General features: G+C 41.9%; 1 long non-coding RNA gene across 2 annotated transcripts in view; it reads left to right on the top strand.

The window, feature by feature from the left end:
- The window catches only part of LOC140715864 (uncharacterized), a 35,952-nt gene that overhangs the window by 5,965 nt on the left and 5,395 nt on the right, over positions 1 to 24,592 (top strand). Inside the window, exons 2-3 of one of the 2 annotated variants that reach the window (XR_012096197.1) lie at positions 13,425 to 13,571; positions 15,040 to 16,182. This is a non-coding gene — a long non-coding RNA (uncharacterized lncRNA). The remainder of the gene's footprint in view (positions 1 to 13,424; positions 13,572 to 15,039; positions 16,183 to 24,592) is intronic. The other variant, XR_012096196.1, reaches the window with a different exon arrangement.

A 24,592-nucleotide genomic window follows, 5' to 3' on the forward strand; every position in this document is an offset into this window, starting at 1 on the left:
GAGCCTCGGACTCAAGTGCATCTCACCTCCGGCGATACAGAACAGGAATTGGCGGCAACATCAACAGTCTCCAAGAAGGAACAACAGAAACTGCGCGTGCGCGAAGGGGCATGCGCAAACATGAGCAACTTGAACTACAAATCCCAGCTACGATTGGAAGTGGAAGTGAAAATAAACCCGAGGTGGATTTGGATTCTCTGGAACATACAGATGAAGATGAGGAGGTCAAAGAAGAACAACAGGAAGAGGTTGGAGGTGGAAGATATTCTGGAGACATACGAGAAGCTTTGGCGCAAATAATGCATGAATTAAAAGAATTTAAAACATTAAAAATAAAAGAAGATATTAAAAATATGAAGGCTATGTTTGATAAAATGGTGAAAAGACAAGAGAAAATGGACAAGAAAATTAAAAAGTTGGAAGAAATAACGGGAGACATTATTGATAGAATGAATAAAATGGAAGATAATATTCTTGCCTGGACATCAGAAAGAAAACGACTGTTGGAAAAAAATAGATGTGCTTGAAAATTTTAGTAGATGAAATAATATTAAAATTGTTGGTCTTAAAGAAGGGATGGAGGGAGAGGATCCAATAAAATGTTTTCAAAAATGGATCCCGGAAAATTTGGAAATGGAAGAGGGAACCCAGTTGATTGAAATCAAAAGGGCCCACAGAGCCTTAAGACCAAAACCTCAACCTGATCAAAACCCACGACCAATCTTGATAATATGCTTAAGATATCAAGATAAAGAAAAGATCCTGAAGGCGGCTGCCCAATGTGCCAGAAAGAGAAATGAGCCATTGATGATAGAAGGGAAAGCAGTTCTTTTCTATCCTGATATAAGTTATGACCTTTTGAAGAGAAAGAAGGAATTTAATCCAACAAAAAAAGTTTTATGGGAAAAGGGTTATAAATTTATTTTGCGCCACCCGGCAACACTGGTAATTTTTTTGGGTGACGGAAAAAGAAGATTTTTTTACTGATCATTGGGATGCAGAGGAGTTTGCACAAGAACTCCCAAATATTTACTGGACACAGTAAAGATTTAAAAGTGAAACAGATAAAAGATGAAGACGGGGACAGTGAAGTGAGTTGATGGACATTAAGGACAGAAGAATATTTAAATATACTTTTAATTATATGATACAGGGGGAGAAAGGTAAAAATTTGAGAAATATTAATCGAGAGTAGTGATATTATTTTTTTCTTCTCTTATATATACTTTTTTCATGTTACGGGGAGCTGGGGGAACTTCGGATCGATTGCTACGGGATTCACGTGTGTAATCATGGCGTTTGCCATGACCCACACAACGGAGGGGGTTAATGTGTTTTTTTTCATTCACATTAGCAGGGGGTTTTTTTGTTATTTTTTTCTTTATAATCTATTTTTCTTTTATCTTTCTTTGCCTGGATGATTGGAGGGGAGACACATAGCAACATGGAGAATTTTAAAATAATTCCCCAAGGTACTATGAGAGTTGAAATATTATGTATTATTATAGACTGGAGTAACCCCATTAAAAATAGTGCCTAATTTACTGAATTTTTAAAGTTTTAATGTTAATAGACTTAATGGATCGGTGAAAAGAAAAAGAATTTTAACATACATTAAGAAAATGAAAATAGATGTAGCTTTTATACAAGAAACACATTTAACAGAGATAGAACATCAGAAATTAAAGAGAGATTGGGTCGGAAATGTTATAGCAGCTTCATTTAATTCAAAAGCAAGGGGAGTTGCAATTTTGGTCAACAAAACTTTACCGATTAAAATACAAAATGTATTAATTGATTCTGCGGGAAGATATGTAATTATACATTGTCAAATCTTTTCAGAACTATGGACTGTTATGAATATTTATGCACTAAATGAAAACGATGTAAAATTTATACAAGAGGCTTTTTTGAATTTGGCTGACGCACACGATAAAATATTAATAGGTGGAGACTTTAACTTTTGTCTAGACCCAGTCTTAGATAGATCAACAAAGGTTGTTACAAAACCAAAAGTAGCAAAATTAACTTTATCATTGATGAAAGATTTAAATTTGATTGATATATGGAGAAAAATTAACCCAAGAGAAAGAGATTATTCATTTTATTCAAATAGACATAAAACTTATTCAAGGATAAACTTTTTCCTACTATCAGCGAATATTCAAGACAGAGTGAAAAATATGGAATATAAAGCAAGAATATTGTCAGATCTTTCCCTCTTGATAATGACAATGATAATGATGGATAAGGAGGAATCGATTTACAGATGGAGATTTAATTCAATATTATTAAAATGTCAAGATTTTTGTGATTTTATGAAAAAACAGATTCAGTTTTTTTAGATACAAACTCACATTCAGTTGATGATAAATTTATATTATTGGAAGCGATGAAGGCATATTTGAGAGGCCAGATAATAAGTTATACTTCTAAAATTAAGAAGGAATATATGGTAGAAATAGATCAATTGGAAAAAGAGATTACAAAAATAGAAAAAGAATCTCGAAGATATATGACAGAAGAAAAACAAAGACAACTTGTTAATAAGAAGCTACAATATAATACACTTCAGACATACCGAACAGAAAAAACAATTATGAGAACTAAACAGAGATATTATGAACTAGGTGAAAGATCACACAAGATTCTTGCTTGGCAGTTAAAAACAGACCAGGCTTCCAAAACGATAAATGCAATTAGAATAAGTGTAAATAGAATTACTTATAAACCTTTAGAAATCAATGAAACTTTAAACATTTTTTTATTCTGAACTGTATCAATCAGAATCACAAAATGATATTGTTGAGATAGAAAGATTTTTATCACAAATAACTCTCCCAAAATTGAATTCGGAAGAACAGAAGGGATTAGATGTGCCTTTTACATTAAAAGAGGTTGAAGAAGGTCTAGGATCACTTCAGAGTAATAAATCTCCAGGAGAAGATGGTTTTCCGCCTGAATTTTACAAAAAGTTTAAAGATTTATTAATTCCTCCTTTTATGGAGCTAATACACCAAGCGGAAAGAACGTATAAACTTCCAGAATCTTTTTCGACAGCTATTTTAATAGTATTGCCAAAAAAAGACAGAGATCTTTTAAAGCCAACATCATATAGACCAATTTCTTTGTTGAACACGGACTATAAAATAATAGCAAAGATTTTATCTAATAGATTATCTAAATACTTACCAAAATTAATACACATGGACCAAACAGGATTTATTAAAAATAGACAATCGGCAGATAATGTAACTCGGTTACTTAGCATAATTCATTTGGCACAAAAGAGGGAAGAAATGAGTGTGGCAGTTACTTTGGATGCAGAAAAAGCATTTGATAGATTGGAATGGGATGTTTTATTTAAGGTATTGGAAAAATATGGATTAGGAGTATCTTTTATAAAATGGATTAAAACCTTAAATACTAACCCCAAAGCTAAAGTGGTGACAAATGGCCAAATTTCAACATCATTTCAGTTAACAAGGTCAACTAGACAAGGTTGTCCATTATCACCTGCTTTATTTGTGTTGGCGATAGAACCATTAGCTGAATTAATTAGAACTGACTCAGATATTATGGGTTTCAGAGTTAATCAGGAGGAAGACAAGATTAACTTATTTGCTGATGATGTTCTGATTTATCTAACTAAACCATTGTATTCGTTGCGTAAATTATCTTCTAGATTGGAAGAATATGGGAAAATATTAGGGTACAAAATAAATTGGGATAAAAGTGAAATTCTACCCCTTACTAAAGGAGATTATAGTCAATGTTGATTAATAACTCAATTTAGATGGCCGATAAATGGTATAAAGTATTTAGGTATAAGAGTTGATAATGATATAAAGAATTTATAAAAACTAAATTATTTGCCATTATTGAAAAAAAATTCAAGAGGATCTTGATAAATGGATGATGTTACCAATAACATTAATAGGTAGAGTCAATGCTGTAAAAATGAATATATTCCCTAGATTACAATATTTGTTCCAAACACTACCAATACAATTACAGCAGAAGTTCTTTCAAGAGTTAAATAAATGTGTGAGGAAATTCCTTTGGAAAGGTAAGATGTCAAGAATATCGTTGGAAAAATTGACATGGAAATTTGACCTAGGAGGGTTACAATTACCAAATTTTAAGAATGATTACAAAGCAAATCAACTTAGATTTATTGCATCTTTTTTTGATGAAGATAAACTGGCATGGATTAGAATAGAATTAGATAAAATAGGAGAAAATATACCAGAAGATTTTATATATAAATGGGAATCTAAATGGATACGGGAAAAGAAAGAATCTCCTATAGTAAAACATTTGATTGATTTATGGAATAAGATAAATGTTGATGATGAGATAAAGAAATCTTTATTAGCAAAGAGACCTTTAATTCAAAATAAACTTATTCCTTTTACAATGGATAATCAACTTTTATATAACTGGTTTCACAAAGGGATTAGGTATATAGGAGACTGTTTTGAAGGAGGTATAGTAATGTCATTTGACCAATTAAAGAATAAATATAAAATATCAAAAACACTCTTTTCTGTTATTTCCAATTAAGGACTTATTTAAGAGATAAACTGGGTCAAACAATGTTATTGCCGAAACCTAATGAAATAGAAACTTTAATTCATAAAGGAAACATTAAAAAAGTTATTTCTGGTATGTATAATTTGATTCAAAAGCAGGCAATTAAACAAGGAATTCATAAGTCAAGACAAAAATGGGAAACTGATTTGAATATTAAAATTGATGAAACAAGTTGGTCAAGATTATGTCTTGACAGTATGACAAATACAATAAATGTTTGACTAAGATTAGTACAATATAACTTTTTACATCAAATATATATTACACCACAAAAAATAGATTATCTCAAATTTATCTGATCAATGTTTTCGATGTAATCAAGAAATTGGTACTTTTTTACACTCTACTTGGTCTTGTTTTAAAATTCAACCTTTTTGGACAAATTTAAGAGTTTTACTGGAACAAATTATTGGAATACAACTTCCACATAATCCAACATTATTTTTACTAGGCGATATTGAAGGGATAAAATCGAAATCCAGATTGAATAAATATCAGAAAGAATTCATAAAAATTGCATTGGCAGTAGCCAAAAAGGCTATTGACTTGGAAATCAGATTCATACTTAAGTATAGATCATTGGAAGAATGAAATTTTTAGCTGCATTCCACTTGAAAAAAATACTTATAATTTAAGAGATAAATATGAAATATTTCTGAAAATTTGGCGCCCTTATTTACAAAAGATAGGATTAAATATATAGATGTTCTGAAGATAAAATTATTGGTTATCTGGGGAAAGAAATAAATATACATATTAAAGCTATTATGAACTCCATGGAGCATGTGGGGATCTTCCGATATCCAGGCATTCTTTCTTTCTTACTTTTTTCTTTCTTTCTTTCTTTCTTTCTTTCTTTCTTTCTTTCTTTTTTCTTCTCTTTTTTTACTATAGGGATATGTTAGGGGGGAGGGGTTAAAGGGAGGGGGGAAGGGTTGATAATTTTTTTTTTCTTTCTGTAACCTATTTGAAAATTCAATAAAAAGGGTAAGTGATCAGATATTAGAGATTGCCCACTTAAATCAGAGATCACCTGATTTTATTTTCTTTCAGGCTTTGAAACTCTTCCTCAGCAGGCAGTGGAAATAGTCTCTTTACTGAATGGCGTGTGTGGAGTGTCCAGGGAGAGGTAGCACCTCTGGTGGAGGGGCTTGTCGTGTCTATTCCGGGGCAGCGCATCCGCCTTTGGTCCTCACTGGACACTCAGCTCTCACCTGTGCCTCCAGGTAGCTGTTTGTACGTGACTGCAGCCACATCCCAGTACACTGCTTTGACAGGCAGAGGTTAGACAGCAGGCCTCAATCCCCGGTGAGTTTGGGACGTGCCTGTCCCAGCATGCAAAGTCTCCTCTGGTGGACTGGGCGGATGAGATCTACAGTGAGATCGAATAGCCAGCAAGGCGATTCTTCAACACTCTCTGGATAGCGAAGGGCATGACAAGGCACAGAAGACATCACGGTCATCCACTGCGACCAAGGAAGACCCTAGTTTGTGATGCTTGCTTGTACCATTGTCCCGGACTCCTGGGGTTGAGAGAGTGGAATTGCCCCAGTGCAATGGCTTTTCCACTCTAAAAACTCTCCCCCACAGGTCTCCTGTCATTGTCAGACATGATGGACAACCACCATGGTAAGAGATGTGGAGATTAGAATTAGAGAAGTATTGTAACAGTTTACAGGGCACTGGTATGAAGAAAGGATATTACTGGCACTGAAGGCAGCGAGATTCAATAGGCTGATACCAAGGATATGAGTGGTCCTGTCACCAGCAAGAAGAGGAGGTGAGACCTGGGGCAGCTCAGCCAGGATAATCTTTAGATACAGCATAGTAACAGGCCTTTCCAGCCCAAAGAGACGGTGCTGCCCAATTACACCCATGTGACCAAGTAACCTATTAACCCGCAGGCTTTCTGAATATGGGAGGAAACCAGCGCAACCAGAGGAAACCCACATGGTCACGGGGTAAATAGAATCGAACTTTATTATCATTGTTCAAGACAACGAGGTTGCAGTGCTACTCCAGTCCGTGCAGAACAGATATTTACAATGCATGTGGTACAGCTTAATTTTTAAAAATCCCATATTTACATGCAACAAGTGTCTTCGATAGTCCATAACACTCGAAGGCCATTGGTAAGCCGGGGTGTAGCATTATTCAGCTGCACAACAGCCCTGGGGGAAGAAGCTGTTTTTCAGTCTTATTGGCTAAGTTGTTTCTGTATCTCCTACCAGATGGCAGGAGATTGAACTGACAGTGTACAAACTCCTTACAGACAGTGGCAGGAACTGAACCCAGGTCTCGTATTGAACGGTGGGGTAGATGAGAGGGCCTGAGTATCCTACGTTCTTGGGGTTTTACTGACAGGTAGAAAAATGCCTGACAGCAAAAGAGAAAGGCAACTTCTCTCGCCCATCACTGAACTGTTCCCACAACCTATGAACTCACTTTCAATGACCCTCCAACTCATTTTCTCGATATTTACCCTTTATTTATTTATTTATTATTGGTTGTTTTTCCCTCATTTTGTATTTGCACAGTTTGATGTCTTTGGCACATTGGTGGTTGTCCAACCTGTTGGGTGCGATCTTTCAAACTTCACAGTAAATTTATTATCAAAGTACATGTATGTCACCATATCCAACTCCGAAATTCGTTTTCTTGCAGGCATACTCAATAAATCCAATAACCATAATAAAATCAATCAAAGACCGCACCAACTCGGTCGACCGACCAGTGTGCAAAGGTCAACAAACTGTGCAAATACAACAAGAAAGAAATAATAATAATAAATAAATAAGCAATAAATATCAAAAACATAAGATGAAGAATTCTTGAAAGTGAGTCCATTGATTGTGGAACCATTTCAGTGATGGGGCGAGTGAAGTTAACCCCTTTGGTACAAGAGCCTGATGGTTGAGGGGTAATAACTTTTCCTAAACCCGGTGGATTGAGTCCTGAGGCTCCTATACCTTCTTCCTGGTGGCAGCAGTGAGAAGAGTGTATGACCTGGGTACTGGGGCTCCCTGGTGATGGATGCTGCTTTCCTATGGCAACGCTCTGTGTCGATGTGCTCAGCGGTGGGGAGAGCTTTACCCGTGATGGAGTGGGTCATGTCCTCTACTTTTTGTCGGATTTTCTTATCAAGGGCATTGGCATTTCCATGCCAGGATATGATATTGCAGACAGTCAATACTACTCTTCACTACACATCTATAGAAGTTTGTCGAAGTTTTATGTCAGGCCATTTTCTTCGTAAGCTCCTAAGGAAGTAGAGGCACTGCCATGCTTTCTTCGCAGTTGCGCTTACGTGCTGGGCCCAGGACAGGTCCTTTGAAATGATAATACTGTACCAAGGAATTTAAAATTGCTGACGCTCTCCACCTTTGATCCTCCAACAAGGACGGGCTCGTGGAATTCTGGTTTCAAGTCAATTGTGCTTCTTGCATTCACTGTGAATGCCCACGAGTAATTGAATCTCGGGATTGTATATGGTGACATACATGTACTTTGATAATAAATTTATTTTGAACTTTGGGGATAACAGGTAACATGGCATTGAAGTTCCAATCAAAGCAGCCATGATACAATTAAATTATAGATCAGGATAGAGGGGCCAAATGGTCTACTACTGATATAAACACTAGAAATTCTGCAAACAATGGCAATCCAGAGCAACATGCACAAAATGCTGGAGGATCTCAGCAGGTCAGGCAGCATCTGTGGAAATGAATAAACAGTCAACCTATTGGGACGAGACCCTTCCTCAGGACTGTAAAGGAAGGGGGAAGAGGCCAGAATAAAAAGATAGGGAGAAGGAAAGAGTACAAGTTAGAAGGTGGTAGGTGAGGCCAAGCGGTTGGGGGAGAGGGGATGAAGTAGGAAACTGGGAAGTAATAGGTGGAAAAGAAGGAATCTGATAGGAGAGGAGACTGGACCATGGGAGAAGGGATGGAGGAGGGGCACCAGAGGGAGGTGATAGACAGGTGAGGAGAAGAGGTAAGAATCAAGAGTGGAGAATGGAAGAAGAAGGAAATGAGAGGAGGAGAAATTGCTGGAAGCTGGGGAATCAATGTCATGCCATCAGATTGGAGGCTACCTGGGCTGGAAGTGAGGTGTTGCTCCTCTAGCCTGAGAGTGGCCTCCTGTTTATGTATAACTTGGTAAAGAGAGAGTTGAGATGAGTTCAAAGAAAAAACTGAAGTACTTATATATCACCAGATACTACCCTGAGATTCATTTTCCTGCAGGCATTCACAGTAGAATAAGGAAATACAATAGAATTAATGAAAATCTGGACACAAAAACTGATAAACCACCAATGTGCAAAAGAAGACAAGCTGTGCAAATACAAAAAAAAATTTGTTTAAATTATTTATTATTATAAGAGTTTAATGTTGCAGAGAGGAGAGGTATGGGGAGATAAACGATCTCAGTGAGAGATTGTGAGGAGTGTGGACCATGGGAGAAAGGGAAGGAGTAGGGGCACCAGAGGAGGTGGAGCTTCTCCTATTCCGTCTGTGTGGCCTCCAACCCAATAGCACGATCAATTATTTCTCTCATTTCTAGTCATTTCCCTCCCCTCATTATCTCGTTTTCAGTTCCCATTCTGGTTCCATCTTAGCTCTTCTCCTCAGCTGCCCATCACCTCCCTCTGGAGTCCTGCCTGACTCCCTTTCTCCCATGGCCCACTGGCTTCTCCCATCAGATTCCCTCTTCTTGTGCCCTTTGCCTTTTTCCACTTTCACTTCCCCACCCATCCACCTTCCGCCTCACACAGTTCACCTATCGCCTTCTAGCTTGTAATCCTTCCCCTCTCCCCAATTTCTTATTCTGTCTTTCTCCCCCTTCCTTCTCAGTCCCAATGAAAGGTCTCAGCCCAAAATGTTGACTCTTTATTCCTCTCCAGAGATGCTGCCTGACCTCCAGAGTCCACCTATCCTTTCCCAGGTTCTCACTTCATCCCCTCCACCACCCACCACCTTCCCTCTCACCTGGTGACACCTATCATCTACCAGCTCGTGCTCCTCCCCTTCCTTCGACCTTCTCCCCCTCCCTATTCGCTCCTGATGAAGGGCCTCGACATGAAGCGTCGACTCTTTATTCCTCTCCATAGAGGCTGACTGACCTGCTGAGTTCCTCCAGCACTGTGCGTGCATTGCTCTGATGGTTAGTTTTATTAAACAGAGAGCAGCTGACATCTGGAACACATTGTTAAAGGTGCTGACAGGATTAGATGCAGTCACGACTTTTAAGAGGCATTTAGGTAGACGCTTAAGTAGACAAGACATAGAGGGATGTGGTCCTAATGTGGGCAAATGAGAACATGTTCATGGTTTTCTTCAGTAACACAGACATTACGGTGGTGGTGTGTCAACACATGTATCTTTCACCAGCCTTTCTGTAGCACCCATCCCTTGAGTGGAGAATAGCCGGCCACCAAATTCAGAGGGTGTTGTGAAAAACATGGAGGAAAATAACCAGGCCACAAATATGTTTTGTAACTTCGAAACATTAAAACTAATTCAAAAGAAGTCACAGAAATGTGAGTCTAACTTCAAGTTTACTTTAAGTGAGGAGCGCACGTATCACGTGTTAGCGAGAAAACGTATACAATTCACGTATTCATACATCAGAATCAGGCTTAGTGTCACCAGAGATGTCGCGAGATTTGTTGACTTTGTGGCAGCAGTACAATGCAATACACGATAATAGAAAAAACTGTGAATTACAGTACATGTGTGTACATATTAAATAAGTCGTGCAAAAACAGAAATAAAAAAGTAGTGAGGTAGTGTTCATGGGTTCAATGTCCATTCAGAAATCAGATGGCAGAGGGGAAGAAGCTGTTCCTGAATCATTGAGTGTGTGCCTTCAGGCTTCTGTACCCCCTCCCTGATGGTAGTAATGAGAAGAGGGGTCTTCAGGCTCCTGTACCTCCTCCCTGATGGTAGCAATGAGAAGAGGGGTCTTCAGGCTCCTGTATCCCCTCCCTGATGGTAGCAATGAGAAGAGGGGTCTTCAGGCTCCTGAACCTCCTCCCTGATGGTAGTAATGAGAAGAGGGCATGTCCTGGGTGATGAGGGTCCTTAGTGATAGACACCACCTTTCTGAGGTACCATTCCTTGAGGATGTTCTGGAAACTACAGAGGCTGGTGCTCATGATGGAGTGTTTACAATTCACTGCAGCTTAATTTTGATCCTGTCCAGTAGTGAAACTCCCCCCAACAGACAACGATGCAGTCAGTTAGAATGCTCTCCATGTTACATCATTGATTGTCTGCAAGTGTTTTTGGTGACAGACCAAATTTCCTCCAACTCCTAATGAAATAGAGCCACTGTTCTGCCTTTTTTGTAGCTGCATTAATGTGTTGGGCCCAGCATAGATCCTCAGAGATATTGACAACCAGGAACTTAAAATTGTTCACTCTTTCCACTTCTGTTCACTCTATGTTCCCTCGAATTACCCCTTCTGATGTCCACAATGTCAGTTCTTTGGTCTTACTAATATTAGCATATAACTCATAATGAATTATTTAAATGAAGAATGCTTAATCAAAGGTTCATTGTCAAAGCATTTATCCACATACAGCTCTGAGATTCGTCTTCTCCAGATAGCCACGAACCAAAGAAAGAAGATGAAAGTCATTCAGAAAGAAACATCAACCCCGCCCCTCTGCACAAAAAATGGAATCCCAATCATCAACCCCCCCCAAAAACACCCCTCCTGCCACACAAAATGGAGCAAGAATATTGACACCCCCCAAAAAAACATCCCCTCCCCCACACAAATACAGTAACTAGCAGAACACAACAAAACATCAACCCCCAAACGCCCTCCCCTCGGACAACCAAATATTAAAGGAACAGGTAATAAAAAAACACAGAATATAAAAACCTTAAGTCTGAAAATGTCCATAAACGCAACAGTCCAATTCATAAACACAGAACCACAATACCATCTTATAGTATCGTCATTCACTGAAAGAGAGGGGCACCACGAGGCAGAGAGGCCTACCCACCTGTCACAGTGAGCCACGCAGCGATAGGCCGCTCACGGACTCCTCCGACAGTGAACAAAAGACAAGCAGTCAGAGCTGAACTCTTGCTCACTGTATAACTATATATAACTCTCTGTGTGTGTGTCTGCGCCTCTCCAGGGCGCAGGACTGGGCAGGGTTGGATGGGAGACCGGCAGTTGCCCATGCAGCAAGTCTCCCCTCTCCACGCCACCGATGTTGTCCAAGGGAAGGGCAAGGGCTGATACAGCTTGGCACCGGTGTCGTCGCGGGAGTTGCCAGAGCGAGGTTGAAGGCAACGTCAGACTGCCTTAGGGACTCCAGCTCCGGATTTGTCCTCAGGGTTTACTCCCGAAGGCTTTCTCATGAGTGGGTATGGCTACAAGGCAGCAGAGGTTTGAAATCAGAGTTTTCCCTCTCTTAGGTAGACTGCCTTCCCATGCTGACGAGCTCCATCTACCCGAAGCACTGGTTTTATGGCGCCAGGACCTGCCTTCGCCCCTTCTCCTGTCAGTAGAAACGGTTCCGCCGGGCTTAGAGGCTCAGCCACACGAGAAGGCCAGGAGTTGGACTTGGTTGTCAGAGGCTATTTGAGGCGGATGCTGTGAGGAGCTCTTTTCGGTAGTGGGAGCTTGTCCCCACTACCGCCCCTCGGCTTGGAACTAACATTAACATTAAACACACAACACGTTTACTTGATGTGTTGTCACTGGTAGCAGAAGGGGCCTGAGAGCCAAAGATCAGACAGTGATCTGGGTATTGCAGAGAGGTGGGGGGGACGAACAATAAGAAACCTTTGGGTGGGGAGTGGTCGACTTTGACACGGGGCGTCATGTAGAGAATGGGGCAGGGGTCACAGTAAAACTGGCTGAAGGATAAGGTTTTTAGTGAAAGTGCAGCTCCCCTCCCCAACAACTCCCCTCTGCTCCTGATAACCTGGAAACTCTTTGTGTAGGATGCCTTTAATTAATAGTGAAGCAGGGTTACCACAGGGTGTACGCAGCTCAGCATATTGCAGGAGCCACCCTCCCCTCTAGGGACTCTGTCCATACTTGGTGCTGCCACAGTAAAGCAGCCAGCATAATTAAGGATCCCCGCCCAGCCCAGACATTCTTTCCTCTCTCCCCCCCACACCCCACAGCCATTCCCATTGAACAGAAGATACAAAACCTGTGTACGGCCCGGCATATACAAAGAAAGCATGGCAGCGCCCCTATTTCCTTAGAAGTTTGCGATGTTTCGGCAGGACACCTGAAACTTTGACAAACTTCTATAGAAGTGTGGTGGAGAGTGTATTGACTGGCTACAGCACAGCCTGGTATGGAAACACCAATGGCCTTGAATGGAAAATCCTACAAAAAGTAGCGGCCACGGCCCAGTCCATCAATGTAAAAACCCTCCACCGTTGAGCACATCTGCATGAAACGCTGTCGCAGGAAAGCAGCGTCCATCATCAGGGACCCCCACCACCCAGGGCGTCCTCTTTTCTGGCTACTGTCATCAGGAGGAAGGTACAGAAGACTCAGGACTCGCACCACCAGATTCAGGAACAATTACTACCCCTCAGCCACCAGGCTCTTGAACCAAAGGGGATAACTCCACTCAACTTCACTTGCCACATCACTAAAATGTTCCCACAGCCTATGGACTCACTTTCAAGGACTCTTCATCTCATGTTCTTGATAGTTATTGCTTATTTATTAATTTTATTGTTTCTTTTTGTATTTGCACAGTTTGTTGTCTTCTGCACTCTGGTTGAATGCTCTAGTTGGAGGATCTTTCATTGATTCTGTTATATTTATTATTCTTTAGATTTGTTGAATACACCCACAAGAAAGTGAATCTCAGGGTTGTATATGGTGACATACATGCACTTCAGTAATAAATTTACGTTGAACTTTACTTTGAATCAGACACAAGGAGATCTTCTATCTGCCTATTGAATGAACCTCATGGATGGTAAGATGGACTCTTGATCTGACAAACTACCACGTTATGACCTTTCACCTTACTGTCTATGTGCACTGCACTCTCTCTTGTGACAGTAACACTGTATTCTACTTTCTGTTGCTGTTTCATTTTTCCTTTACACTATCTTGATGTACTGATGTGATTAAATTATCAATATCTATAGCATGCAAAACAAAGATTCTATTGTACACTGGACAACAAGAATTTTGCTTCCTGAATACTTTTGGGTGTATCTTATGGATTTTTTGCTGCTGATCATGAAAATCACTATGAAATTTCCCTATCATGCACCATTTTTTAATATCGTCTATATTTTTATTTCAATTCATAATTCATCAGAATAGCTGTTTCCAAGGTTAAGGAAGGCATTGCTGTTGCTCCACAGATCACACAGGTCAACAATAGCAGGCAACTCGAAGAATTTCTCTTGGCAACTACAGAGAACCAAACCAGTGTGTCTGCAGCTGGTTGACAACATGCTTCAAGCATACAAAACCATGAAGTGCATCGCGTCACTAAAGATTCATTTTCTGCATTCCCATTTAGACTTCTTCCCTGCAAATCTTCGGGCTGTCAGTGACGAGCACGGTGAAAGGTTTCACCAGAACATTGTGGTCATGGAGAAACTATATCAGGGTAATTGGAATCCATCAATTCTGGCTGATTATTGTTGGACACTTAAGTGAGAAGCCTCAGACACTGAGTACAAATGAAAATCTTCAACAGAATATTTTTAGCTCAGTTGAACTATTGCAAAGCATCAGCAGTTATGCAATTAAACACACTATATTCAATAAAAGTTAATTTCTCGTTTCTCCAAATTCCTACGTGATACAGGTAGTCCGAAATTATATTTGTGTTCATCTTCAAACAGTCTATTTTAAACAATATATATATATATATCTGAGGAAGCAACGCTTTTGAAATAAATTGTTGTCCAGTGTAGCAAACCAATTTACCAGTTTCCTTGTTCGGATGAAGTGACTTTGCCCTGAAGCTTTGATTGTTTCTCTTTCCATGGATGTTGAGGTTTTAGTTCAGGGTTCCGAAGCACTGTGAATGGTTGCTTTGGCATGGGTGGCCCTGCACAAATGAATGAATGAATGGAAGAGGCATCGGGTCTGTTCTGTACACCGTTGCACGGTAGCTTAGTGATTAGAGCAATCGTTTTATAGTGCCTGCGATTAGGGATCGATTCCCACCACTGTACGTAAGAAATTTGTAAGTTCTGTCAATGACTATATGGGTTTCCTCCTGTGCTCCAGTTTCCTCCCGTGCTCCAGTTTCCTCCCATAGTCTAAAGACATATGGTTAGTGTTAGTGAGTTGTGGGTATTCTATTTTGGAACCACAAGCCAGAATCGGGCTGCAAGTATCCTAGCTCAGTTGATTTCAAAGGGCCTTTATTATCAAAGTATGTATGCAGTATTCAACCTTGAGATTCATCTTCTCCACAGCCAGCCAGAAAACAAAGAATAAGATTATGGAACCCGTTCAAAGAAAAACATCAACTCCCCCCCACCAACCACGTGCAAAAAGCAAATAATGCAAACTGCAACGAGAACATCAACCACCCCCCCACCCCACACATAAAACGAAACAAATCACGCAAACGGCAACAAAAACATCAAAGGCACCCACGCACAAGAAAAAACTAATTGTGCAAACGGCAACCAAAGCTTCAAACACCCCACACGAAAGTAAACAAACCATGCGAACGGCAGCAAGAATATCAGACCTCCCCCACGCGCAAAAAACAAAAACTAATCGTGCAAACAGCAACAAGGACGTCAACCCACCCCCACGTGCAAATAAATCGCACAAATGGCGAGAAAGAATGAGTGAAAGCACAAAATCGAAAAGAGTCCATATTCAGTTCAGCTCCCTGTTTATTTTCTGCAGAACATCCTAATTGAAAGTCACTCAAAATCATAAAACAGCAACAGAAAAAGAGGAAAACAGGAACTTCAGTCCAATCCACAAACCGCAGACCCAGAACTTCGGTATTATCCTCCTACAGGATCGAGGGAGAGAGAGAGAGACCATTCACATGCAGGGGCCTTCCCCCGGGAGCAGAAAGCGAGAGGGAGAGTGAGACCGTCGCACACAGACCACTTCCTCTGGCAGCAGCGCGTGAGAGGCTGGTAGATGGTGCTGAACACTCGGCCGTCTTCCGCACTCACATCAATGTTTTCAACCTTCCTCAACGCTTTAATCAGTAAGAAATGGAGTCACTCATGGGCCCCATCTCTAAGCTCTTGTCCTTAAGGCCACTCGCCTCCCAGAACCCTCTTGGAGACAGCAAAGCACCAGATTGCTCAGTCGGCCTGAATATTTAACCCAAACAACACATTTCACCGTGTGGCTTGATGTGTTGACATGCCCAGCTAACCTCACTCTTCGGGGATGGTTATCTCCTGAACTACCATATCTGATGTGGGGAAAAGCTCAAAGGAAAAGTGGGAACTTCCCGATCCACAAAATAAGTCCCCTCTTAAACAACACACTTCCACTTACTTTCATCTGTGTCGTGAAGACGAGAATTGTGCATTGGAATTTCCTGGCCCGTGTTTCTGTTGATGGGGGATTCCCAAGCACGGGTAAGTCAAAGATGATCACAAGTAAGTCAAACGGGGAATTCCAGAGAAGTTTAGTGTGGTTAGAATGTGGATTTTAATTCCACATGGGTCAGGTGCGTGTGCATTCAGGCAGAAGCCAGACAAATTAGAGTGAAAGGAATAGGGGAGGTGTTGACCGGGAGTTCAGGGAGTTAGGTGCGAAGCTGAAGAGCAGGACCTCCAGGGTAACAATCTCAGGATTGCTACCTGTGCCACGTGCGAGTGAGGCAAGGAACAGGAGGATTATACAGATTAATACGTGGCTGAGAGGATGGTGCAGGAGAGAGGGCTTCAGGTTTGTAGATAATTGGGCCTTGTTCCAGGGAAGGTGGGATCTGTTCCGAAGGGACGGTTTACACCTGAACTGGAGCGGTACTAACATTCTTGCAGGGAAGTTTGCTAGTGCTTCTTGGGGGGTTTAAACTAAATTTGCAGGGAGCAGGGATCCAGAATGTGAGAGAGGATAGCGAGAGGAAGAATAAAGGACAGGTGGGGACTACACGGTTTCGGAATATTAAGTGTGTAGTAGAGGAAGGTGAGGCGAAACAAGTGATAAGGAGGACACATGTACAGAGGGATGGTCTGACGGAACATGGAGTTAAATGTGTTGAAAGAATAAGTAAATGTAGGAAGGACAACAAAATTCTAGGGGCGTATAGCCGGATGGGAGTTCGGGGAGCTGGGTTAAGCACAATAGGCAGCGATTCAAACAGAGAGAGGAGAAATGGGTTAAAAATTCTATATCTGAATGCACGAAGTGTCAGGAATAAGGCGGATGAGCTTGAAGCCCAGGTGCGAATGGGTAACTATGATGTTGTTGGGATAACGGAGACATGGCTGCAGGGAGATCAGACCTGGGAAATGAATGTACAAGGGTATACGTTAGGGACAGAAATGTGGGCAGAGGGGTGGGGTGGCCCTGTTGGTGAGGAATGAGATTCAGTCCTTTGCAAGGGGGGACGTAGGGTCAAGAGAAGTAGAGTCTGTGTGGATAGAACTGAGGAACAGTAAGGGCAAAAGGACCCAAATGGGTGTTGTCTACAGGCCACCAAACAGTAGCATGGATATTGGGTGCAAGTTGGATAGGGAGTTAACACTGGCATGTGGCAAAGGTAATGTCGCAGTAGTTATGGGGGATTTCAACATGCAGGTGAACTGGGAGAATCAGGTTGGTGCTGGACCACAGGATAGGGAGTTTGTAGAGTGCCTACGGGATGCATTCTTGGAACAGCTTGTACGAGAGCCGACCAGGGACAAGACTATTCTAGATTTAGTGTTATGTAATGAACAGGATTTGATAAGCGATCTCGCAGTAAAGGAGCCATTAGGAGGTAGTGATCACAATATGATAAGTTTTTATCTGCAATTTGAGAAGGATAAGGGCAGATCGGAGGTGTCAGTGTTGCAGATGAACAGAGGAAACTATGGAGCCATGAGGGAGGAGCTGGCCAAAGTTGACTGGATGGATAGCCTAGCAGAAAAGACAGTGGAACAGTAATGGCAGGTATTCTTGGGAATAATGCACAAGGTGCAAAATCAGTTCATCCCCCAGAGAAGGAAGGATTCAAAGGGGGGAAAGGGGCCTCAGTGGTTGACAAAGGAAGTCAGAGACTGCATAGCATTAAAAAAAAGGAAATATGACAGAGCTAAGGTGAGTGGGAGGACAGATGATTGGGAAGTTTTTAAGGAACAACAGAACTTAACTAAAAAGACAATACGGGGAGAAAAAATGAGGTACGAACACAAGCTAGCCAGGAATATAAAGGAAGATAGCAAAAGCTTTTTTAGGTATGTGAAGAGAAAGAAGATAGTTAAGAACAATGTTGGGCCCTTGAAGAATGAATTGGGTGAAATTGTTACGGGAAACAGAGAAATGGCAGAAAAATTTAATGAGTACTTTAGATCTGTTTTCACTAAGGAAGACACAAGCAATCTCCCAGATGTATGGATGGGCCAAGGACATAGGGTAACAGAGGAAATGAAACAGATTGACATTCAGAAGGAAACGGTGATGAGAAGACTGATGGGACTGAAGGCTGACAAATCCCCAGGTCCAGATGGTCTGCACCCTAGGGTACTAAAGGAGGTGGCCCTGGAAATTGCGGATGCATTGGTAATCATTTTCCAATGTTCCTTAGATTCAGGATCAGTTCCTGAGGATTGGAGAATGGCTAATGTTATCCCACTTTTTAAGATAGGAGGGAGGGAGAAAACAGAGAACTATCAACCTGTCAGCCTGACATTGGTGATGGGAAAGATGCTAGAGTCCATTATTAAGGATGAAATAGTGGCATATCTAGATAGCAGTGATAGGATTGGGCCGAGCCAGCATGGATTTACCAAGGATAAATCATGCTTGACTAATCTGATGGAGTTTTTCGAGGATGTAACCAGGAAGTTAGACGGGGGAGATCCAGTGGATGTAGTGTATCTCGATTTCCAGAAGGCATTTGATAAGGTCCCACATAGAAGATTGGTGGGTAAAATCAAAGCTCAGGGCATCAGGGGGAAGACATTGGCATGGATAGAAAACTGGTTGGCAGGTAGAAAGCAAAGGGTAGCGGTGAATGGGTGTTTCTCGGAATGGCAGGTGGTGACTAGTGGGGTGCCACAGGGCTCGGTATTGGGACCACAGCTGTTTACCATTTACGTTAATGATTTGGATGAAGGCATAGAAAATAACATCAGCAAATTTGCTGATGATACTAAGCTGGGTGGCAGTGTGACATGTGATGAGGATGTTGGGAGAATTCAGGGTGACTTGGATAGGCTGGGTGAGTGGGCAGATACTTGGCAGATGGCGTTTAATGTGAATAAGTGTGAGGTTATCCACTTTGGGAGTAAGAACAGGAAGGCAGATTATTATCTGAACGGTGTAGAGTTGGGTAAGGGAGTAATACAAAGAGATCTTGGAGTCCTTCTTCATCAGTCACTGAAGGTGAATGAGCAAGTGCAGCAGGCAGTGAAGAAGGCTAATGGAATGTTGGCCTTTATTACAAAGGGAATTGAGTACAAGAGCAAGGAAATTCTCTTGCATTTGTACAGAGCCCTGGTGAGACCACACCTGGAGTATTGTGTACAGTTTTGGTCTCCAGGGTTAAGGAAGGACATCCTGGCTGTAGAGGAAGTGCAGCGTAGATTCACGAGGTTAATTCCTGGGATGTCTGGACTGTCTTACGCAGAGAGGTTAGAGAGACTGGGCTTGTACACACTGGAATTAAGGAGATTGAGAGGGGATCTGATTGAAACATATAAGATTATTAAGGGATTGGACAAGATAGAGGCAGGAAATATGTTCCAGATGCTGGGAGAGTCCAGTACCAGAGGGCATGGTTTGAGAATAAGGGGTAGGTCATTTAGGACAGAGTTAAGGAAAAACTTCTTCTCCCAGAGAGTTGTGGGGGTCTGGAATGCACTGCCTCGGAAGGTAGTGGAGGCCAATTCTCTGGATGCTTTCAAGAAGGAGCTAGATAGGTATCTTATGGATAGGGGAATCAAGGGATATGGGGACAAGGCAGGAACCAGGTATTGATAGGAATTGATCAGCCATGATCTCAAAATGGCGGTGCAGGCTCGAAGGGCCGTATGGTCTACTTCTGCACCTATTGTCTATTGTCTATTGTCTATAATAAGGGGTCGGAGGTCCCGTATGACACAGTAGCACAATGGTTAGATAGCCAACAATCGCCGATCAGGGTTCAGTTCCCGCCACTGCCGTAAGAAGTTGGTGCACTCTCCCTGTGCTTGTGTGGGTTTCCTTTCACTTTCCAAAGACGTACAGGCTAGAATTAGCAAGAAGTAGATGTGTTAAGTTGGCACTGGAAGAATGGTAACACTTGTGGGCTGCCCGCAGCAAGTCCTCAGACTGTGTTAGTCGTTGTTACAGAAGTGGCATCTCACCGCATGTTCCGCCGAGCTCGTGACAAATAATAACTTTGGAGCTCAAAGAAATGTGCAAATCCACTGAGGCTTGCAGAATCAGAATCAAGTTTAATATCGTGGGCATATGTCGTGAAATTTGTTGTTTTTGCAGTACAATGCAATGCATTATAATAGACACTTTAGATTACAAATAGTATATATATATAGAAAATTAAATTTAAAAAGAAATGCAAAAAGAGAGGGAAAAGTAGTGAGGTAGTGTTCATGGGTTCAATATCCATTCAGAAATCTAATGGCAGAGGGGAAGAAGCTTTTCCTGTAATGTTGAGTGTGTGTCTTCAGGCTTCTGTACCTCCTCCTTGATGGTAGCAATGAGAAAGGGGCATGGCCTGGGTGATGGGGATCCTTATTGATGGGGGTCCGCTTATCTTATAGATAGCGGGGTCAAGGGATATGGGGAGAGGGCAGGAACGGGGTACTGATTGTGTATGATCAGCCATGATCACAGTGAATGGCAGTGCTGGCTAGAAGGGCCGAATGGCCTACTCCTGCACCTACTGTCTATTGTCTATTGATGGATGTTGCATTTTTGAGGCATTGTTTTTTGAAGGTGCCCATGATGGAGCTGGCTGAGTTTACAATTTTCTGCAGCTTTTTCTGATCCCGTGCGGTGGCCCCTCCATCCCAGAGGGTGATGCAACCAGTTACAATGCTCTCCGTGGTACATCTGCAGAAAATCGTGAGTACTTTTGGTGACACACTAAATCTCCTCAAACTCCGAATGAAATGCAGCCTTCTTTGTAATCGCATCAATATATTTGGCCCAGGGTAAATCTTCAGAGATGTTGACACTCAGGAACTCGAAACTACTCGTCCTTTCCACTGCTAATTCCTCAAGAGGACCTCAACATGGTCCCTCAACCTCCCGTTCCTAAAGTCCACAATCCATTCCTAGGTCCTGCGGATATTGAGTGCAAGGTTGTTGTGACACCACTCAACTAGCTTCCTCTGGTTCCACGGGTAATATGTTGGTGGCAGCTGTTCAGCGATCTCTTCGAGCTGGCCTGGTCGAGATCTCCCGCAATGATAAGGAAGACATCAGGGTGCGAAGTTTCGTGCCTGCTGATTACATTCCTCAGCTCCTCCAGTGCCTGCTGGACATTGGTCTGAGGTGGAATGTGCACCGTGACCAGGATGGCAGCAGAAAACTCCCTCCGCAGATAAATTGGATGATATTTCACCACTGGATGATCCGGGTCCGGTGTGCGGGACTGGGACAGCACCACCATGTTTGTGCGCTACAATGAGTTAAGCATTAAGCATACACCACCTCGTCTGGCTTTAAAAGGCTGAGTGAGGTGTTTCTGCTTGGCGGAGAATGAGAGGTCAGAGGAGAACGGCCAGACTGGTTCGAGCTGACAGGAAGGTGACAGTAACTCAAATAACCACGTGTTACAACAGCGGTGTGCAGAAGAGCATCTCTGAATGCACAGCATGTCAAACCTTGAAGTGGATGGGCTCCAGCAGCAGATGACCACGAACATACACCCTGTAGCCACTTTATTAAGTACCTCCTTTACCTAATAAAGTGGCCACTGAGTGTATTAATAATCTCTGCCATCAATAAAAAAGCCATAATCTAATCTTGGTTTCTGTACATATTTTTGATGGTATACCAACAACACAAATCTGGAAAAAATAAATAAGACGATGGATTACCTGTCCGTTGTTGGATTGGTGCTTGTGTGAGATCGTATATCGATGCGGTTTCAAAGAAGGCACGACAGCAGCTATATTTCATGAGTTTGAGGAGATTTGGTCTCTCGCTAAAGACACTCTCTAGCCACAGCTCAAATGCTATCTATAAATTTGCTGAAGGCGCAACTATTGTTGGCAGGATTTCAAATGGTACTGAGAAGGCATACAGGAGCAAGATGGATCAGCTGGTTGAGCGGTGTCGCAGCAACAACCTTGCACTCAACCTCAGTAAGACCAAAAACTGATTGTGGACTACAGAAAGGGTAGGACAAGAGAACACACACCAGTCCTCGTAAAAAGATCAGAAGTGGAGAGAGTGAGCAATTTCAAGTTCCTGGGTGTCAACATCTCTGAGGATCTATCCTGGGCCCAACATATTGATGCAGCTACTAAGAAGGCACGACAGAGGCCATATTTCATTAGAAGTTTGAGGAGGTTTGGTATGTCACCAAAGACACTCACAAATTTCTACAGACGTACTATGGAGAACATTCTAAATGGCTGCGTCACCGTCTAGTATAGGGGGTTGGAGGAGGGCTACTACACAGGATTGAAATAAGCTGTAGAAAGTTGTAAACTCAGTTAACTCCATCATGGGCACTTGCCTCCGTAGTATCCAGCATATCTTCAAGGAGCGATGACTCAAAAAGGCGGTGTCCATTGTTAAGGACCCCCATCACCCAGGACATGCCTTCTTCTCATTACTACCATCAGGGAGAAGGTACAGGAGCCTGAAGACCCCTCTTCTCATTACTACCATCAGGGAGGAGGTACAGGAGCCTGAAGACCCCTCTTCTCATTACTACCATCAGGGAGGAGGTACAGGAGCCTGAAGACCCCTCTTCTCATTACTACCATCAGGGAGGAGGTACAGGAGCCTGAAGACCCCTCTTCTCATTACTACCATCAGGGAGGAGGTACAGGAGCCTGAAGACCCCTCTTCTCATTACTACCATCAGGGAGGAGGTACAGGAGCCTGAAGACACACACTCAATGATTCAGGAACAGTTTCTTCCCCTCTGACACCTGATTTCTGAATGAACGTTGAACGCATGAACACTACCTCACTACATTCTTTTTCTCTTTATGCACTATTTATTTAATTTAACTTTTACATACATATATACTTACTGTAACTCACAGTTTTTATTATTGTCTATTGCAATATAATAACAACAAATTTCATGACATATGCTGCTGAAATCAAACCTGATTCTGATTGCTATGCACTAATTAGATGAAGTGTTTCCTAATTTGAGAAAATGATTGCAGACTAAAAATAGTTCATTGGCAGACAAGTGCACTGGGATATCATGAAGTCCAATAAGAATAGTTAAATTACTAGCTTGAAGTTCCAATATCCATCATCTTTTAATGAACAATACAGACAGTCCACAGGTTAAAGTCCAAGTCATTCAAAGCTCATAGTTCAGAGTCAATTTTATTATCAAAGTACACATGTGTCACCATATACAACTCTGAGGTTCATTTTCCTGCGGGCATACTCAGCAAATCTATAGAATAGTAACTATAACAGAATCAATGACAGATCAACCAGAGTGCAGAAGACAACAAACTGTGCAGACGTAAATATAAATAAATAAAAATAAATAATTAGAATATGAGTTAATGACATAAAGGATAATTATAGTGAAGTCATTAGCTGTGGGAACATTGCAAAGATGGGCAAGTGAGTGTAGGTATCCCCTTTTGTCCAAGAGCCTGATAGTTGAGGGTGAGTCCTGAAGCTCCTGTACCTTCTACCTGATGACAGCAGCAAGAAAAGAGCACTGCCTGGGTGGTGGGGATCTCTGATGATGGATGCTGCTTTGCTACGACTGCGTTTCATGCAGATGTGCTCAGTGGTTGGGAGGGCTTCACCTTTGATTGACCACCTATTGAAGGATTTTCTATTCAAGGGCATTGGTGTTTCCACACCAGGCCGTGATGCAGCCAGTCAGTATATTCTCCACTACGCATTTATCTAAGTTTGTTAAGAAGTCATCCACGAGAAAAACATAAATTGTGCACAATTTCTACAAGAATAAAAACACAATTAAAACAAAAAAGACGTTTTACTACCAAGAAGTCTGAGTGCTCTACAGTGTTGCTTAACTGAAGCGGTGATTAGGGTTCTTCAGTTTTTAAGCATTCCTTTCCCGAGAACTGTCCCTAAGCTGATTTCTCCATAAGCTCATCATCATTATGCATCGTGTCGTATGACGTGGGCGATCATGGTCTTTCCATGACCATGATTGTTCTTGGCTAATTTTTCTGCAGAACTGGTTTGCCATTGCCTTTTTTCAGGGCAGTATCGTTACAAGACGGGTGACCCCAGCCATTATTAACTCTTCGGAGATTGTCTGCCTGGTGTCAGTGGTCGCGTAACCAGGACTTGTGATGTGCACCGGCTGCTCATACGACCATCCATCACCTGCTCCCATGGCTTCGCGTGACCATGATTGGGGGTGGAGGTGCTAAGCAGGTGCTACACCTTGTCCAAGGGTGAGCTGCAGGCTAGTGGAGGGAAGAAGCACCTTACATTTCTTTTGGTAGAGGCGTACCTCCCCCCCATCACCCTCCCTCCATTAATTAGATATCCAATTTTTATTGGTCTATGTACACTCCAATAATTTCACTCTAAAATCACCCATAACTAAAATAATGGAATATACATTATATACATCAGTCCTGATGAAGGGTCTCGGCCCGAAACGTTGATTTCAACGGATGCTGCCCGACCTGCTGAGTT

Source organism: Hemitrygon akajei, chromosome 24 (assembly GCF_048418815.1).
Source record: "Hemitrygon akajei chromosome 24, sHemAka1.3, whole genome shotgun sequence".
In the NCBI taxonomy this organism is placed as follows: Eukaryota; Metazoa; Chordata; class Chondrichthyes; order Myliobatiformes; family Dasyatidae; genus Hemitrygon; species Hemitrygon akajei.